The sequence below is a fragment of the Periplaneta americana genome, chromosome 2, assembly GCF_040183065.1.
Source record: "Periplaneta americana isolate PAMFEO1 chromosome 2, P.americana_PAMFEO1_priV1, whole genome shotgun sequence".
In the NCBI taxonomy this organism is placed as follows: Eukaryota; Metazoa; Arthropoda; class Insecta; order Blattodea; family Blattidae; genus Periplaneta; species Periplaneta americana.
In genome coordinates this window covers 154,509,746-154,525,187 of record NC_091118.1, presented here as the reverse complement: position 1 = coordinate 154,525,187, position 15,442 = coordinate 154,509,746, and the positions used below count along the sequence as shown (strand labels likewise).

Here is a 15,442-nt window from a genome sequence, read left to right as displayed (position 1 = left end):
TTGCAACTCTTTAAGTGTAAATGCTGGGTAACTTTCGGTGCTGGACCCTGGACTCATTTCGCCGGCATTATCACCTTCATATCATTCAGACGCTAGATAATCATAGCAGTTGATAAAGCGTCGTAAAATACCCCACAAGAAATAAGTTTCTAACAAACTTGATGGACCAACTTCTTTCTTTTTTCTTTTTTTTTTTTATTAGGGCCTATGCTGTGCATTCTTTCTGCTAAAACTATGGGACAGATGACAAGAAATGTTAAATAGACCCTACAATTTTATTTTGCTGATGATCAAGTAATGCTATTTGCGGAAACAAAATACGAATTACAAAAGAAAACCTATAAACTGAATAAAATTATACAAAATTTGAAGTTAAAGATCTCTTCAAATGAAACTAAAACAAGAGGGTTCAAGGGAAAAATCCCTGTTAGATAAAAATAATTGTAATTAACGATTCTGTTTTGTTAGTTAGGCTGCACGATAGATGACATAGATGGGAGAATCAATAAATTTGAAATGATATTTGGCAATTACTCTCAGACAAAGTAAAAGAGAGACACGGATGAAATGTTGTAAAGCGATGGCTGTATCATCTATGATGCACGACAGTGAAAATTTGACCATAAATATAGGCTATCTCAGAGAAAGAAACTAGAAACAGCAGAAATGAAATTATTAAGAGCAACAACGGGCTTACATTAATGGATCAAGTGAAAAATATGGAAATAAGAAAATAATTAAATACTGGCACTTTTAAAAATAATTAAATACTGGCACTTTTAATAGAACTATACCTAACAGAAACAATAAAAGAATACATAAGACAATGGGAAGATCATATTAATCGAATGGAAAATAGCGGATTCCCAAAGAAAGTGGGCATTCTCGTACAACATTAATTGAACGGAAAAGATCAATAGAAATAGGAAGACCTAGAAGAAGATGGAAAGATTGCTTTAAATTTCCCGAGATCGATAAAGACTAATAGGTCTAAACCGTGTGGCTGATGATTATGATGATGATGATGATTATTATTATTATTATTATTATTATTATTATTATTATTATTATTATTATTATCATTATTATTATTATGAGACAATGCAAAGCGAAAATTTATTATTTTTGCATCTTAAGTTATTGTGTTAGACACCTTTTACTCAAATTCGTTGTTGATAAACTACTCGTTAATATTGTTGTGATAGTTGAAACAACTCGATTGTGACAATTTATTATTGTACCGTAATATGTAGGCCTAGGTACTTTTGACTCAAATTCGTGAATGCTAAACTACCCGTTAGTATTGTTGTAGGTATGTGGGTAGGCCTACCTTTCACGCAATTTCGTGGATGCTAAATTATCCTTTAATATTTTTGTAATAGTTGAAAGGACACAAAGTATCAATTTATTATTGTACCGTAATATGCATGTACCTTTCACTCAAATTCGTGTATGCTAGACTACCAGCTAATATCGTTGCAATAGTGGAAAAGAAGATTTTATTAATGTAAAGTATATGTAGATAAGTAAGTAAGTACCTTTCACTCAAATTCGTTGATGCTAATTTACCCGTTAATATTGTTGTAATAGTTGAAATAGCACAAAGGGACAATTTATTACTGTAATTTACTCATATTCGTGGATGCTAAACTATCCGTTAATATTGTTGTAATATGTAGGCTTATGTAGTCTGTAATTCACTCAAATTCGTGGATGTAAATCTATCCGTTAATAAATTATTGTTGTAATAATTGAAATAACACAAAATTACAATTTATTATTGTATCGTAATAATAGAGAGGTACTTTCACTCATATTCGTGGGTGCTAAACATCCGTAAATAAGCTTATTGTTTTTAATAATGGCGGGCAATTGATTGTTCGTCATTTACCCATATAGAGCCTTGTGGAGGCCACTTTACCGACAGAGTCATTGCCCAGGGTGCGCCATTGGAAGCTGGTCTACGCTACACCCACGATGAGATGAGATGATGATGGAGATTTGGTGGGACTCCTGTGTTACCTGGACCACGGGCTTGCCCAACGTAAGTTATAAATCGGCGGTACACAGGGTATCGAACCCAGGTCCACAGTATTGTAAGTCCAGCGCTGTGGCCACTAGACCACCGTGGCGACTCCTGTTAATATTGTTGTAATAGTTGAAACATCACCAAGTGGCAATTTATTATTGTACCCTAATATATAGGACCTTTCACTCAATTTCGTGAAAGCTAAACTACCCGTTAATGCTGTTGTAATAGTTGTGGGAGTAATAAAATGGCCGTTACGTTATAACATTAAAAAGCGCACAATTAGTGACGAAATAATTTCACGGTAAGAGTAACATTATTCTACCGTAATGTATAGGACCTTTCACTCAATTTCGTGAAAGCTAAACTACCCGTTAATGCTGTTGTAATAGTTGTGGGAGTAATAAAATGACCGTTACTTTATAACATTAAAAAGCACACACTTAGTGACGAAATAATTTCACGGTAAGAGTAACATTATTGTACCGTAATGTATAGGACCTTTCATTCAATTTCGTGAAAGCTAAACTACCCGCTAATGCTGTTGTAATAGTTGTGGGAGTAATAATATGACCGTTACGTTATAACATTAAAAAGCACAGACTTAGTGACGAAATAATTTCACGGTAAGAGTAACATTATTGTACCGTTATGTATAGGACCTTTCACTCAATTTCGTGAAAGCTAAACTACCCGTTAATGCTGTTGTAATAGTTGTGGGAGTAATAAAATGACCGTTACGTTATAACATTAAAAAGCACACACTTAGTGACGAAATAATTTCACGGTAAGAGTAACATTATTGTACCGTTATGTATAGGACCTTTCACTCAATTTCGTGAAAGCTAAACTACCCGTTAATGCTGTTGTAATAGTTGTGGGGGTAATAAAATGGCCGTTACGTTATAACATTAAAAAGCGCACACTTAGTGACGAAATAATTTCACGGTAAGAGTAACATTATTGTACCGTTATGTATAGGACCTTTCACTCAATTTCGTGAAAGCTAAACTACCCGTTAATGCTGTTGTAATAGTTGTGGGAGTAATAAAATGACCGTTACGTTATAACATTAAAAAGCACACACTTAGTGACGAAATAATTTCACGGTAAGAGTAATATTATTATTGCCGACAGATCGTCTGTCTGGTCGTTCCACGGAACGTGCGGACCGCGCCTGTATGCTACTCAGTCTCCCAGCAGCGCCGTGCAGAACGCATGTGCACGGGAGAGGACCGACGCCGCTTCAACAACGACGCCGAGCGCGGAGTGAAACAGAGATATACGTCCGACACGCGACGGAGAGAGAAAGACAGGGGTTTGCGAGAGTTTAGTTTTGAGGGGGATGAAGAGAAAGAGGAGTGGGGAGAGAGCGAGAGAGAGAAACAGTGAGAGAGGCGCCTGTTTGGTGGTGTGTGTGGGGGGGTCTTAACGCTGGCAACCAGTAGCTTGCTTCACTTGAGTTCCATCGCACCGACTCTCACTTCTAAAATCTAAAACCATATACCATTCCCAGTGTAATTTTTGCTGTTTTTAAGTTGTATTCGAAGTAAATACACGCAACGCGAGTTTTGATATTTAATTCCGGGGGAAAAATTAAAAGAGAAACCATCTTTATTACGCTAACTTAATTTTTAATTAATATAAATGACGTTTTTCGGCGTGTGACATACATGATATCAGTTGTGTATGTGTCAACATGTATTAATTTTGCGAGATGTGTTTCTTATGTTGTATCTCCTGCAATCCCTTGATAACTTGAACAGAGTTTAATTTATTGAAACACAAAACAGGGGTTGTAGGGGATGGACTAGAAGAGAAACGGATGCTGTGAATGTGTCTTAAAGTGTACGCTGTCAGATACTGTATATCGTTCCATCTTTGGTGGACGTCGTGACGTAATAGCCCGAACGTAGCAGGTAACAACATCTTCAAGAAGGAAGGACTCTCTCTGACCACGTGGCCGACAGTCTTCAGACATTAGAGCTGTTCAAGATACGTTCTGGAAATTTTTATACCTGTGTCTGACTGAAAACATGTGTTTTCTAGAAGTTCCCACGTGGTTACGAACATTGTGACGTCATCTACACGCTACATAACGAAATAAACAGAATTTCACTTTCGGTAACGTGACGTGGATTGAACATCTTCGAGTATCAAAGTTACTTGTGATAAATTGAACGTAACTTTTCTCTCACGTGCAATCCCATACCGGCTCCTTGAAAAGAAATTTAACACTCCCTTATTCCCCATTCGTCCTTTTAAATCATTGGCTATTAAGTAACATTTTAAGTCTCTGATTGGCTGAAATTGCTCGTCATAGAAGAGTTTAGAAGGAGACAGAGAGTTGCGGAGTGGTCAAACAGTGGTTACTTGACATGTATGCATCTTTCTTAACTACCGAATCAAGACATCAAGAAAAATTCCCCTCTTCCCTCCTACCCGAACCCTGATACATCTTGTTTTTTCCCCCTACTCGCTCATTGCCACATGGACCTAACCTAACCATTCAACTACCAAACAACAGAGATAAAAAATAATAAAAAGGAGAAGGGAAAGAGTGAGTGAGAAAGAAAAAAACAGTTTCGTCACGCAAAGAACATTAATATTACGCAGAGACTTGAGGTCTTGTGTATAACAGAACCAAGGATTGCAACTAGAACCTGCCAGCAAGAGGATTAATTAAACAGTACGAAAGAGCATTTATTTCAAACCTTCCCTTCCGGTTTTGTGACAGACAATTCTATTACCACCATAGTGATCGTCAAGATAAAACATAACCAGTTTCAATATTTTTTTGCATTTGATTCGCGATATCTTTGGTCGTGATATTTAGTTTGCTTGAGTGACATGTGTTTCTTCGTCATCAAGGAATCCAATCTGAGAATTTCTTTCGGTGCGTCACAACACACTCTGCTGTGCTACAGTGACTCTGAGGTCGTCTGTGTGTAAACGTGTTGTGGACCTTCACTATAAATATCAACTGCAGAATCGGGCACACATCGTGTGTTCATGACAAAAACATTTTGGCATCTTCGAAGAAACCCAGTGTTAAAAAAAGTGAAGCAGTAAAACGTTTTATCATCAAAGCGAAAAATATAGACACTTTCGGGTAGTAAGAAAATTGAAGATTTTAGTACCGGTAATTTGTATATTTTTTCATATGGTGTTGTGTGGAAGAAGATCTTGATGTCTATTGAACAGTAATATTTTTGTGATAGAGTTTGAAAAATGACATGTAACATTAGGTTTATTTTCTAGTGACAACGCTGGAAGGTACCTTTAAAAATCGTCTAAATGGCTTCTATATACCAGCCTAAATTTATTATAAAAGTGCCTACTTAACTATCTATTAACAGAACTTTATTTTGCCGTAATTAAGTGAAGAACATATTAAAAAATTGGATGCTAGTACAGTGCCTACATATTAGAAGTGTTTATTCCATAGTACAAACCTGATAACACTACTCAAAGAGTGTAAATGTTTTATCATATAGGCCTACATACCGCAGTTACGTTAGGCTATTCATTTGAATAACGCTGAAGATTTTCTGGTGCGTGTTAAAAGGGAGTGGAAACTATTAAAAAAAACACGAGTGGTAGAAGAAGGAAGTACGGTGAGACAAAAAAATAACACATCACGCAATCTCATAAACGTCATAGACTAGAAAAGGAAAGACGCTGAGGAAAAAAATGTTGTTTTCTTGTGATTGTGACATGTTAAGACAATATCTCACGTTTGTATCTTACATTTTCGTCGGCATGAAAACGAATGTTTTTGCGTGAAGAATTTTATTATAAGCACAAGTGGGAAGAAAAGGGGGGAAGAGTGTTTAGGCGTGTGGGTAAATTGTACCCCCCCCGCAAGATCAAAATTATAGTGTACACACGTAATAGAGACTGCATGTTCGAGGGTGAAAATATATATCTAGTGGACGAATTTCAATATACGGACAAAAGAATAAACTAGTGTACCATCTACAGGGTGGTTAATAGAGACGTGTCGCCCGTCCTTGTCACACGCTCAGTCGCAGTGGTGGAGGTGGGACCTGCACACCGCCTCTGTGGACCACGAAGGCTTGTCATCAGGTGTACCAACATCGTATATAATCGACAATCACCATATCTACCATTCAAAGTTTGTTGTATAACTTTCATCATTATTTGCAAGAAGGGGCAGCTGAAAGAGAAGCAGATAATACTCACCACGAAGACGACAAAGAGGAGGAGAAGAAAAAAGAAACGAAAGAAGGAGGTAAGGCGCACATCTACGTTTAAAAATCTCCTCAGTTTTCCTTGTGTTGGTTATAACTAGGCCTGTGACATTGGAGCATGTTTACGGTGAAAGAAAGCCAACTCACTCCAGAATATATAGGTACACAGAGTACGCTGCACCTCTCCGTCTTGTACAGTACAGTCTGCAGAAGAGAACAATACACACATCCCTTTGAATTACTTTATATCTTTATTTAACTCATTTCAACTATTAGAAAATTCTATTCAACACATGTGGGCTTAGATATTTTGTCTATTGCGTGTTTAGTTTGTAATTACAGTGAAAAACAAGACGCATTCTCAAAGTTTCGAAAGCGAATGAGTGTCTACTACTGTCCAGTATGGATTTGAATGCAGAAAAGGTGCGAAACGACAGGTGCATATGTGAAATATTTGACATCATTCAATTCGACATCTACTGTGTATCTGTCACCCGATAGAAAATTAGAATACACATTTCATTTTTGTTTCAGATTTTGTTGCCTTCGTCGTCTTGTATACTATTTAGTTTAGACACAATATTACTCATTACTGAAATTTGTTCCACTAGTTTAACTCCACTGTTTTCTAAACTTTGAATCGGATGAGGAATAAATCTAAAATTTGGTACAATAAAATGACACTGTTGTTCAATATTTGGGTCACTAAGAAGTAATTGGATTATATCTATAAAAGCTGCATCATTCTTATCGAACATCTCTATCACCTTCTTCACGCTGGAAAAACGTTCTGCACATTTCCTTGTTCCAGCCGTTTATGTTTCATTGTACTTACGTGCCTTTGAACATTATATTCCTTGTTTTTAGCAGATGTAATGCTGACATTGCAAAGTTTATAATACCGATTTTATTTAGAATGCAAACTGCACCATACTGTGAAACTAAATATTCTGGTTTCGAGATGTGTTTCTTTCCTTCTGAGCCATACTGCGGAGCGCACTGCACTTCACGACAGTTTGTATTATACTTGAATGAACTGTACCGCGACGGTTGTGTCTCTCCGTACACACATACACTTGTGTACTCTGTGTATATCCCTGTAGTGAATTGGCTTCTATTCACTGTAAACGTGCTCCAATGTCACAGGCCTAGTTATAACATAACAGTTGGTTATTTTAAGATTGATTTCACGAAAGCGAAGTGTTTTGAGATTAAGGAGTCGGGAGCTAAGTATTCGAAGACGACCGTAAATGAGTAAAAAGTTTTAAGTCATGTTTAAAAAGAAAGAATTACTTCGATATTAATTTAAAAAAATAAATACTTTTAAGAATGATTTTAAGGGAAGGATTCTTGATCGTGCGGTAAATCGAGAATGGTACCCATCTTCTATAATGGGCTTAAGACTAGCTTTCTCGTTACGTTCTTCTTTCTACATCAATTTATTTATGATATTGCATGGTAGTTCTACTGATATTCTATACTGTAGAACCTCAATTATCCGTGGTAATGAAGGGGTTGACCGAACGGTTAATCGAAAACATCGGATAATCCGTATCATAAAAATATTTTCTTAAATTAAAAGAATAATACTTGTACTGTCGTAATTATCTCTGTGGACTTATGTTTAACATGCAAGATAGTGGATCAGAAGTTCACTCATTCAAGCCTGGTTGTCAAGGGGCAAGGGAACTCTTTGCAGTGGCTGTCAGCAAAAAAGAAGGCAATAGTAGAGGTCTCATATTGTAGATTTACATACTTTATACACTTTATTCTTGATTTTTTTTTATTAAATCGCGCATAGTTGTAACACCAATCTCATATTCTGATGCGAGATAACCACAATTTCTCTTTTTCCAAACTGCTAAATTATTTGCATTTTTTGTCGATACTTAGCCACAACACGTTTTTTTTTTCTGACATTGTGGAGCACATTTTATATAGAAGTTGAATAAACCAAACTGTGTAAGTGTAAAGGCATGTAATAACACACTATAGAAAAAATACGTACTAATATAACGTAAAGTAGTACTTCATATGTTTCTGTAGCAAAAAGAATTAAAAAGAGAGCGAGAGACAGTCGGATAATCCGCCAATCGATTAATAGGGTGACGGAAAATCGGGGTTCTACTGTATTGTTAAATAATATTTCATAATACACCTAGGAAATTTGCTGACATTTGTGAGAAAACATGATTTTCGGTTTCAGGAATCGATCTTCGCGCATTCTAAATATCTAACACGCTACCCTCATATCTAGTTCGTTTGACATAGGCTAATTATAATACAGTAAATTAAATCAAAATATTCGTATTAATATAAAACTTAACGTGTATCTGTACAAATTTTCTTGGATTAACTGACATAGTAATCTGTCGCAAAGAAACTGCATGTAGTGTTTTTGCGGTGAATTATAATGTTGTGCATAAACTTTCCCGTAGAACTGGCTGCATGAATTTATTATTTATCTTCTTCTCCTTCGTTTATTAAACTATTAGCTTGTCTTTCTTAATGGATATAGTAGGTTATTATGATACGATTATATTGACATATGCTCTTTTCTGAAATAACCGTTTAAAATGTTTACCACGATTAAACCTTGTAAGCGATAAAATATCTATATTCATATTTTTGCCAGTGTATAATTTTATAACTGATCTATGCGTGCAACATACTCCATAGTCTCTGTTTTGTCCATATCACGTTTCACTCTGCTTGTCATTTTTATCTCTTCGTTAGGATTCTATCAAATTTTGATTTTACAGCTATACCGCTTCTCTGATTTTTCTTAACAGTCTGTACTTGCACCAGAGCAAGTCTCTGTAACTATGCCATTGTCGATGAAATCTTAGTTTCATAGTTCTTTACTTCCCCGTCTATTGTATAATTTTATTTTGTTACGTTATCTCGTAAAGAGTCAGACATCTTTGCTTTTGTGAAAATCCGATTTTTTTCACTTTTATTGCATTTCGTTACTTGAGATATTGACTCACGCTCATTTAAATATCTAACTTGCACAAATTATAGAAAAGCCTATTTCCTCTCAAATTTCCAGTAGAGTGGTCCCTTCTATATTGTCATTGATAGGATATTATCGTTTTATTTTGTTTACCATTTTTTGTTTCGTGAAAAATTCATGGCGTACAGGTTTGACATCACCCTTACTGTTTAATAAAATGACAGTAGCATATTCAAAATAAGCATAAAAATTGTATAATTTGCATTAATGAAGCATTTCATACTCTCATGTTTTTTTTTTTTTTGTAATTTATGCTTGATAACAGACATTGCCACATGCATCCACATTTTAATTATTGTAATAAATTCACGCTAGCAACTTTGGCGATTTCACAGTTTTTACTAATTATTTTAATGAAGTAATTTTTTAATTCGTATTTTCTTAACGCTTCCTGTGGATAAAATATGAAAGATTTATAATTCCAATCTCCTCATTGGAAACTTATTGTTGTGTACCTTAACGTGATCTTAACGTATAAACAATCAGTGTGACAACATTGTTACTAAGTAACATTTTATCCCGCTCCGAGATAGACTTTTATTATAACATAAAAGCCAAGAATTGAGATGTCCCTTATGAGTGAGCACCATGTCATGGTATTTAATGTGACACGTGTAGACAAAACCCCTTGCATTTATTATCCGAGCTTCTGTTTGGGGCGATACCTGTATCACGCTATAGTAACGTCTACTGACTAGGGAGTTGGGGTTCACTAACGTACTGTAGCCTACTGTACAGTACGTACGATATTTCAGCGATAACGAGAAACACAATGACAATTTAAAACTTCTTTAAAAAAGTAAAATTGCTAATATTGGAGTATCGACAGTAACTTATACAGGGACATCATTTTATTTTTACTTCAATTTTTATTGTACCTGAGTTTTTGAATGTACTTCACTCCCACCCCTTCTACTAAGGAAGTTCGAACTCCACACAGAACCAAGACCGCAGATAGTAAGCAATACTGAGTTACTGAGTATAGTACGTTCCAGAAATATGTTCGCGTTTTCCAGTGACGAAAGAGCTTTCAATATTGAATCATATTTTCGCACAGGTACTGTCCGTTTGCCTACGTCGCATCCCGATTTCCCCCACCTGCTTCTGCTCGCCCCTCTGTAAAAGCTGGGCTGTCTTAACTCTTTTCTGAAAACATTAATTTCTCTTAGGAATTGGAAGTTTACGTAATATTATACAGCTGTTTAATTTAACTTAAATAAAAGGGCCTCGTTAAGTAATTAACTGTCACGTGATTTCCTCCCTTTCTACAATCCTGCGGCATAACCACTTGGACGGACAGTAGATAGCATGTCTGAGTAATTCTATATTTTCGGGTCGGGCAGAAGTGAAGATTGAATTCACAGTACGTAGAGTAGGTACAAAATTATTTCAACATGAGTTACTAGTACGAAGAACGAAACTGGTAATTTGAATTAGATGCAATAGTCTATAGTGCGATAATATGCACAAAAGAACTGAAGCCTGTATCGAAATGAACGGCCACCATTTTCAAAATTGTGTTTAAATATTCATATTATGATTATTTTTCAATTTAACTTCTTTCTCTATATTGTACGCTAATGTGCTGTAGACAGTATGCACTGCATAATGAATACGTTCGCATGGATAACTCACTTCGTGAGTAAAAACACTTATTCTTAATACAGTACTGTACTTTGATTAAAGAAAAACCTAATGAAAATTATCAAACTCAAAATCGCGATATTTCCTAGTTTACGTAAATGGATGAACTACTTTTCTTCCATCCTATACCTAGTAGAGTGATTTGTGTTTTACGCCAGTATCATCGAACTCCAGTCTTGGAGGGGGGAGCAAGCGGTGTTTCCGGTTCTCTAAAGGTATAGACAGGTTAATATTAAAAATGTTAGTAAAAATAAAATGATGTCCCTGTATAAGATTAAGCTATATTTAATATCGTATTATAAAATAGATTGTGTTGTAGGCCATTGACATTGAATAATGAGCGACGAAGTTAGGAACAAATACATGTGTATTGAATTGAATGACAGTTTTCAATAAAGTATGTAAAATAACAGAATAAACCACGTGAATGAAATGTCATACGGGCGATGGTATGCCAAACAGGTTGTCGTACAGTTAAATGCCGGCGGAATAGGTGAACGAACTAAAAGTTAAGCAGGAGAATGCCGGATCAACCTAAACCTATTTTGTTAGTGATCTGTTCTAAAGAAATAATTTATTATACTAATACTGATATTTCCTAAAATTGGTTACTTTAGTTAAAATTTATATTACATGATACAGGTCTATATAGGCCTCACATTTGTGTAATAGAATTATATAATTCCAGATAGAGAAATGTGATCTAAAAGTGAAATGTAGGCCCATATAGCACGTAAATTTTCAGTTAAATCACTGTCAGATTTTAGTCTAACTTAATACAATCTGTTGTGAAGCTTTTAAAAATTTATTTTTTAATATCACAGAGAAAATTAACCAATGGACAAGTGGAAAGAAAAACAACGACTGAAAGAATAAAGTTATTCGTAGATATTAACTACAATATTAATCTTATAACGTAGTCGTTAAGTATTATAGAAAATACATATTTCTCCTTATTTACTTAAGGCTTTTAAGGAAACCGGAGATTCATTGCCGCCCTCACATAAGCCCGCCATCGGTCCATATCCTGAGCAAGATTAATCCAGTCTCTACCATCATATCCCACTCCCCTCAAACTCATTTTAATATTATCCTCCCAACTATGTCTCGGCCTTCCCAGAGGACATCTAATGTAATTAATTTATTTTTGTGCTTTATTGTGTACGAAACTGTTAGAAAACAACTTTTACACTGTGTCGAAGCTACGATCGTGTAATCGAATTCCTGTTAAAACCTAGATATTTCATCAATGTAATGTTTTCTGTTATCTTAAGTGAAAGCTAGGAACCTCACAAACAATCCACTTAACAAAGAGCCGGTTGTATGAACTTAAGAGTAAATGCCGCAGAGGCGATGAATTGTCAATAGTTAGCTCTCTTAATATTCGGAGAGACCTGACTTATGCTCTTACTCTGTAATTTAAACGATTAAATTCCAATAAAGCTATTTGTAACAACAACATATTCGGAGGGACGGATCAAAGACCATCTGTATTCCGATCTTAAGGCATAGGCCACTGAAGAAGGAACGAGATGGGTAAATTTATGCGTGTGGATTTTTATCCTCTTAAATACAATAGGCATAGATCAGGCTTTTCTTTAGTACTTAAAAGATTGATATAACAACCCCAGCTTAGGGATCGGGTCTCGCTCTAGGCGTCTCCAACGGTAGTGAGCGTCACACAGATAGTTGTATATAGTTGGCCATTTCCATCTGATGTCACCAAGGCTCGTACGTCAGACTTATCAATGTTTTGTAATGAAATGAAATACTAACGAAAAAAGGCGAGAAAAGTTTGAAGTGGAGAACTTTAATGAGGAGAAATTCGTAAAGTTGAGGAGAACCCTATGGAAAGTGCCATTCTCCGATTTTTTCTACAATATCCAACCAATTAATGCCAATAATAGAATCCGATTTAAATAAAATAAGCTAGTTCTCAGCTAACGCAGATACTTTTTAACTAGTTCTTGTATTTTATTAATCCCTAAGACAATGATAATTATATTCAATAAGTGTATTATATGGGAATAATAATTTTATGTATTCATTCTGTTAGAAAACGCATTTATATTATTTTCTTGTCAAATATCAACACTTCGGAAATCGAATTTTAGCGTACACTAATCCTACTTTGTGTAGGCTATATAAAAATGTCAATGAATAATGTAAAGAAGACAGTAATGTGAAATAAGTACTTATAATAATTAATTCTAAACATGATTGGATTATATAGGCCTATTGAGCAGGAATAGTAGTAGAAGTTCATTTCTTTTAATTCTGTAAGGACTTGCAGATGTATTATCCCGAGGGAAATTTTTGTGTAATCGACAGTTTATAAGAGATAACTGGATCTAAATACCGATTCAATTAAATATAAAGCCAACATGTCGAAATAAAAGCAGTACTTTAGTGAATTTTCCGCAAATATTCCCAACTATTTCATAACGTAAGCTGGTACGCATAGGTAAACATTTTTGGAAGTTCAGGATAGTATATAAAATAGTGTATAATAAAGATTCTGTTACTTTGTAAAGACAATTATAATGTTCTTAGTCGAGTGTGGATGTATTTTGACCCTAATTTTGTTTACGGAAAGAATAGCAGCATTTCGGCGGAATGTTGCTGCTTTTAAGTAACAGGTGGTAGATTGATGAGTTTTGAATCCAATGCATTATGTAGGAAGCGGTTGTGGGTCTAGTCTTTACCTAAACTGAGTGATTAAACTGGCTAGTTAAATGCTCGTATACACAAGTGGAACACCCTATTAGATTTCAGCGAAATAAATTTCATAAACACAACGTTTAACAGCGCAGCAAAATAGATTTCTGTATGTCACACACATTGTGCAGAATATAACTGCACGTCAAAACTTCGAAAGCATGTTCATCATCATCAAAAGCCCGAAACATATTACGTGAAAATAGATTTAGAAATATTTCAATTTCGTGTAAGAGCTTTCTTTACTAATATTTGATGAAATACATATTAAGTTATATTTAGAGGACGACGAGCTAGTGATCTATCACAACGAGGAAAGACTTGATTTTTGCTTTGACTATCGTCCATGACAACTGTGTGTACGGTACTGTATCGTCCTCAACGTAGGAAACATGTTGTCAGAAATTTCCTACGTAACCGTAGGCTTTATATTTTACAGTCTATACTGTGCACGCTTTCTTGAATTTCCTACTGCCTCTACTATTTTTGGGACTTAAATAAGAAATGCAAACAGAAATTATGATAATAAATAAAAGTATTTGATTAAGAATGGTCTCGCGAATTATTTTAAGTCATTGCTGATACTTCACCATCGTTTCCGAAATAACTCCGATGATAAGCTTCTCCTGGTCTATTTATCTTTGAGATGCAAGGAACGTCCTCCAAAAACTTTGCCGCATGTTTAGTTACACACAGTAGAATAATTATTACCCCTTAGCGTTTTATCATAGTCGTCCTTGTCATCGTCAGTCTTAAGAGTTAGATCTCAATACGTAGCGATAATCGTGGTCATTAAGGTCTTTATGACATAAGGTCACAACTTAAAAAAGTTAGATTAAATCTCAACAACTTTGTGGTTATTGAAAAATGTGTTTCAGACTAACAGAAAATTAAGGGCCGTATTCATAGACATTTTTACCGCGGGCTTCCGGTGGATGATCAGCGTTTTTCGTATTCATAAACCAGTGTTAGCTATAGGATATGATTTGAATTATGTAGCCTACAAGTAACCAGTGCATAGCCGGGGCTAGCTTAGTACGCTCGTAGCGCGTGCTGCGAAATGTCTATGAATACCACCCTTAAAGGTTTGTGAGGTCGCTACTGAAAAGAAATTTATAATTATTTGGCACGCAAATTTTTTAACATTTTCTCTTACACATATGTGGTTTTCCAATAAAATATTCCGTTGATTAGGCTATTATTCAAATATTTATCATTGGACATCGTAGATCGAATAAAATTGTCTTCAATTTGGTTTATTTTTATTTGGTAGACTAACAAAATCTTTATTCCAATGTGGCCATGAAAATATTTCATAATTTTTTAAAGTGCAATCATTAATTTTACATCTTGATTACACAACTTCTAACACTACATCACTTCGGAAAACGTATAATGTGTCTTTGACGTGTTAAATTTTATTACCTGTCAACATGTTTCGGCCTGCTATTGGTCATCTTCAGAACTGCCTGTTGCTGGTCTTGGCGCCTTTGGTTTTGTTTCATACGTATGGGGGTGTGTCTGTGTAATGTAATATGGGATCAAAGAGTGTATTAATTTTATATTTTATTTCTTGCGTTCGGGTTAAAACACTTTATTGTTAATTCAATTAAATTCTCCATGAATTCAGTATAGATGTAAACAATAACATTACGACTCAGTTGTACCTAATTTTATTTGCAAAATATTTCTTAAAACACAAATAAGATGCAATATGAACGTATATTATCACGTAAACATATTTTTACTCACTGCTTAATGTTCTAGATCGATAGAAATTTTTAAAATCTTGCAAGTAACCACAGCAAAAGAATATATTAA

At 35.0% G+C, this 15,442-nt stretch overlaps 1 protein-coding gene across 2 annotated transcripts in view; it reads left to right on the top strand.

Annotated features, from left to right (window-relative positions):
* LOC138694712 (homeotic protein antennapedia-like) overlaps positions 1–15,442 on the top strand; it is a 1,006,890-nt gene that overhangs the window by 677,487 nt on the left and 313,961 nt on the right. The window contains exon 1 of one of the 2 annotated variants that reach the window (XM_069818702.1): positions 3,497–6,284. The exons of the other annotated variant lie outside the window; for it this stretch is intronic. The gene's annotated coding sequence lies outside the window, so the exon portion shown is untranslated. Of the gene's footprint in view, positions 1–3,496; positions 6,285–15,442 lie in introns of those variants that run through there. 2 annotated transcript variants of the gene reach the window in all.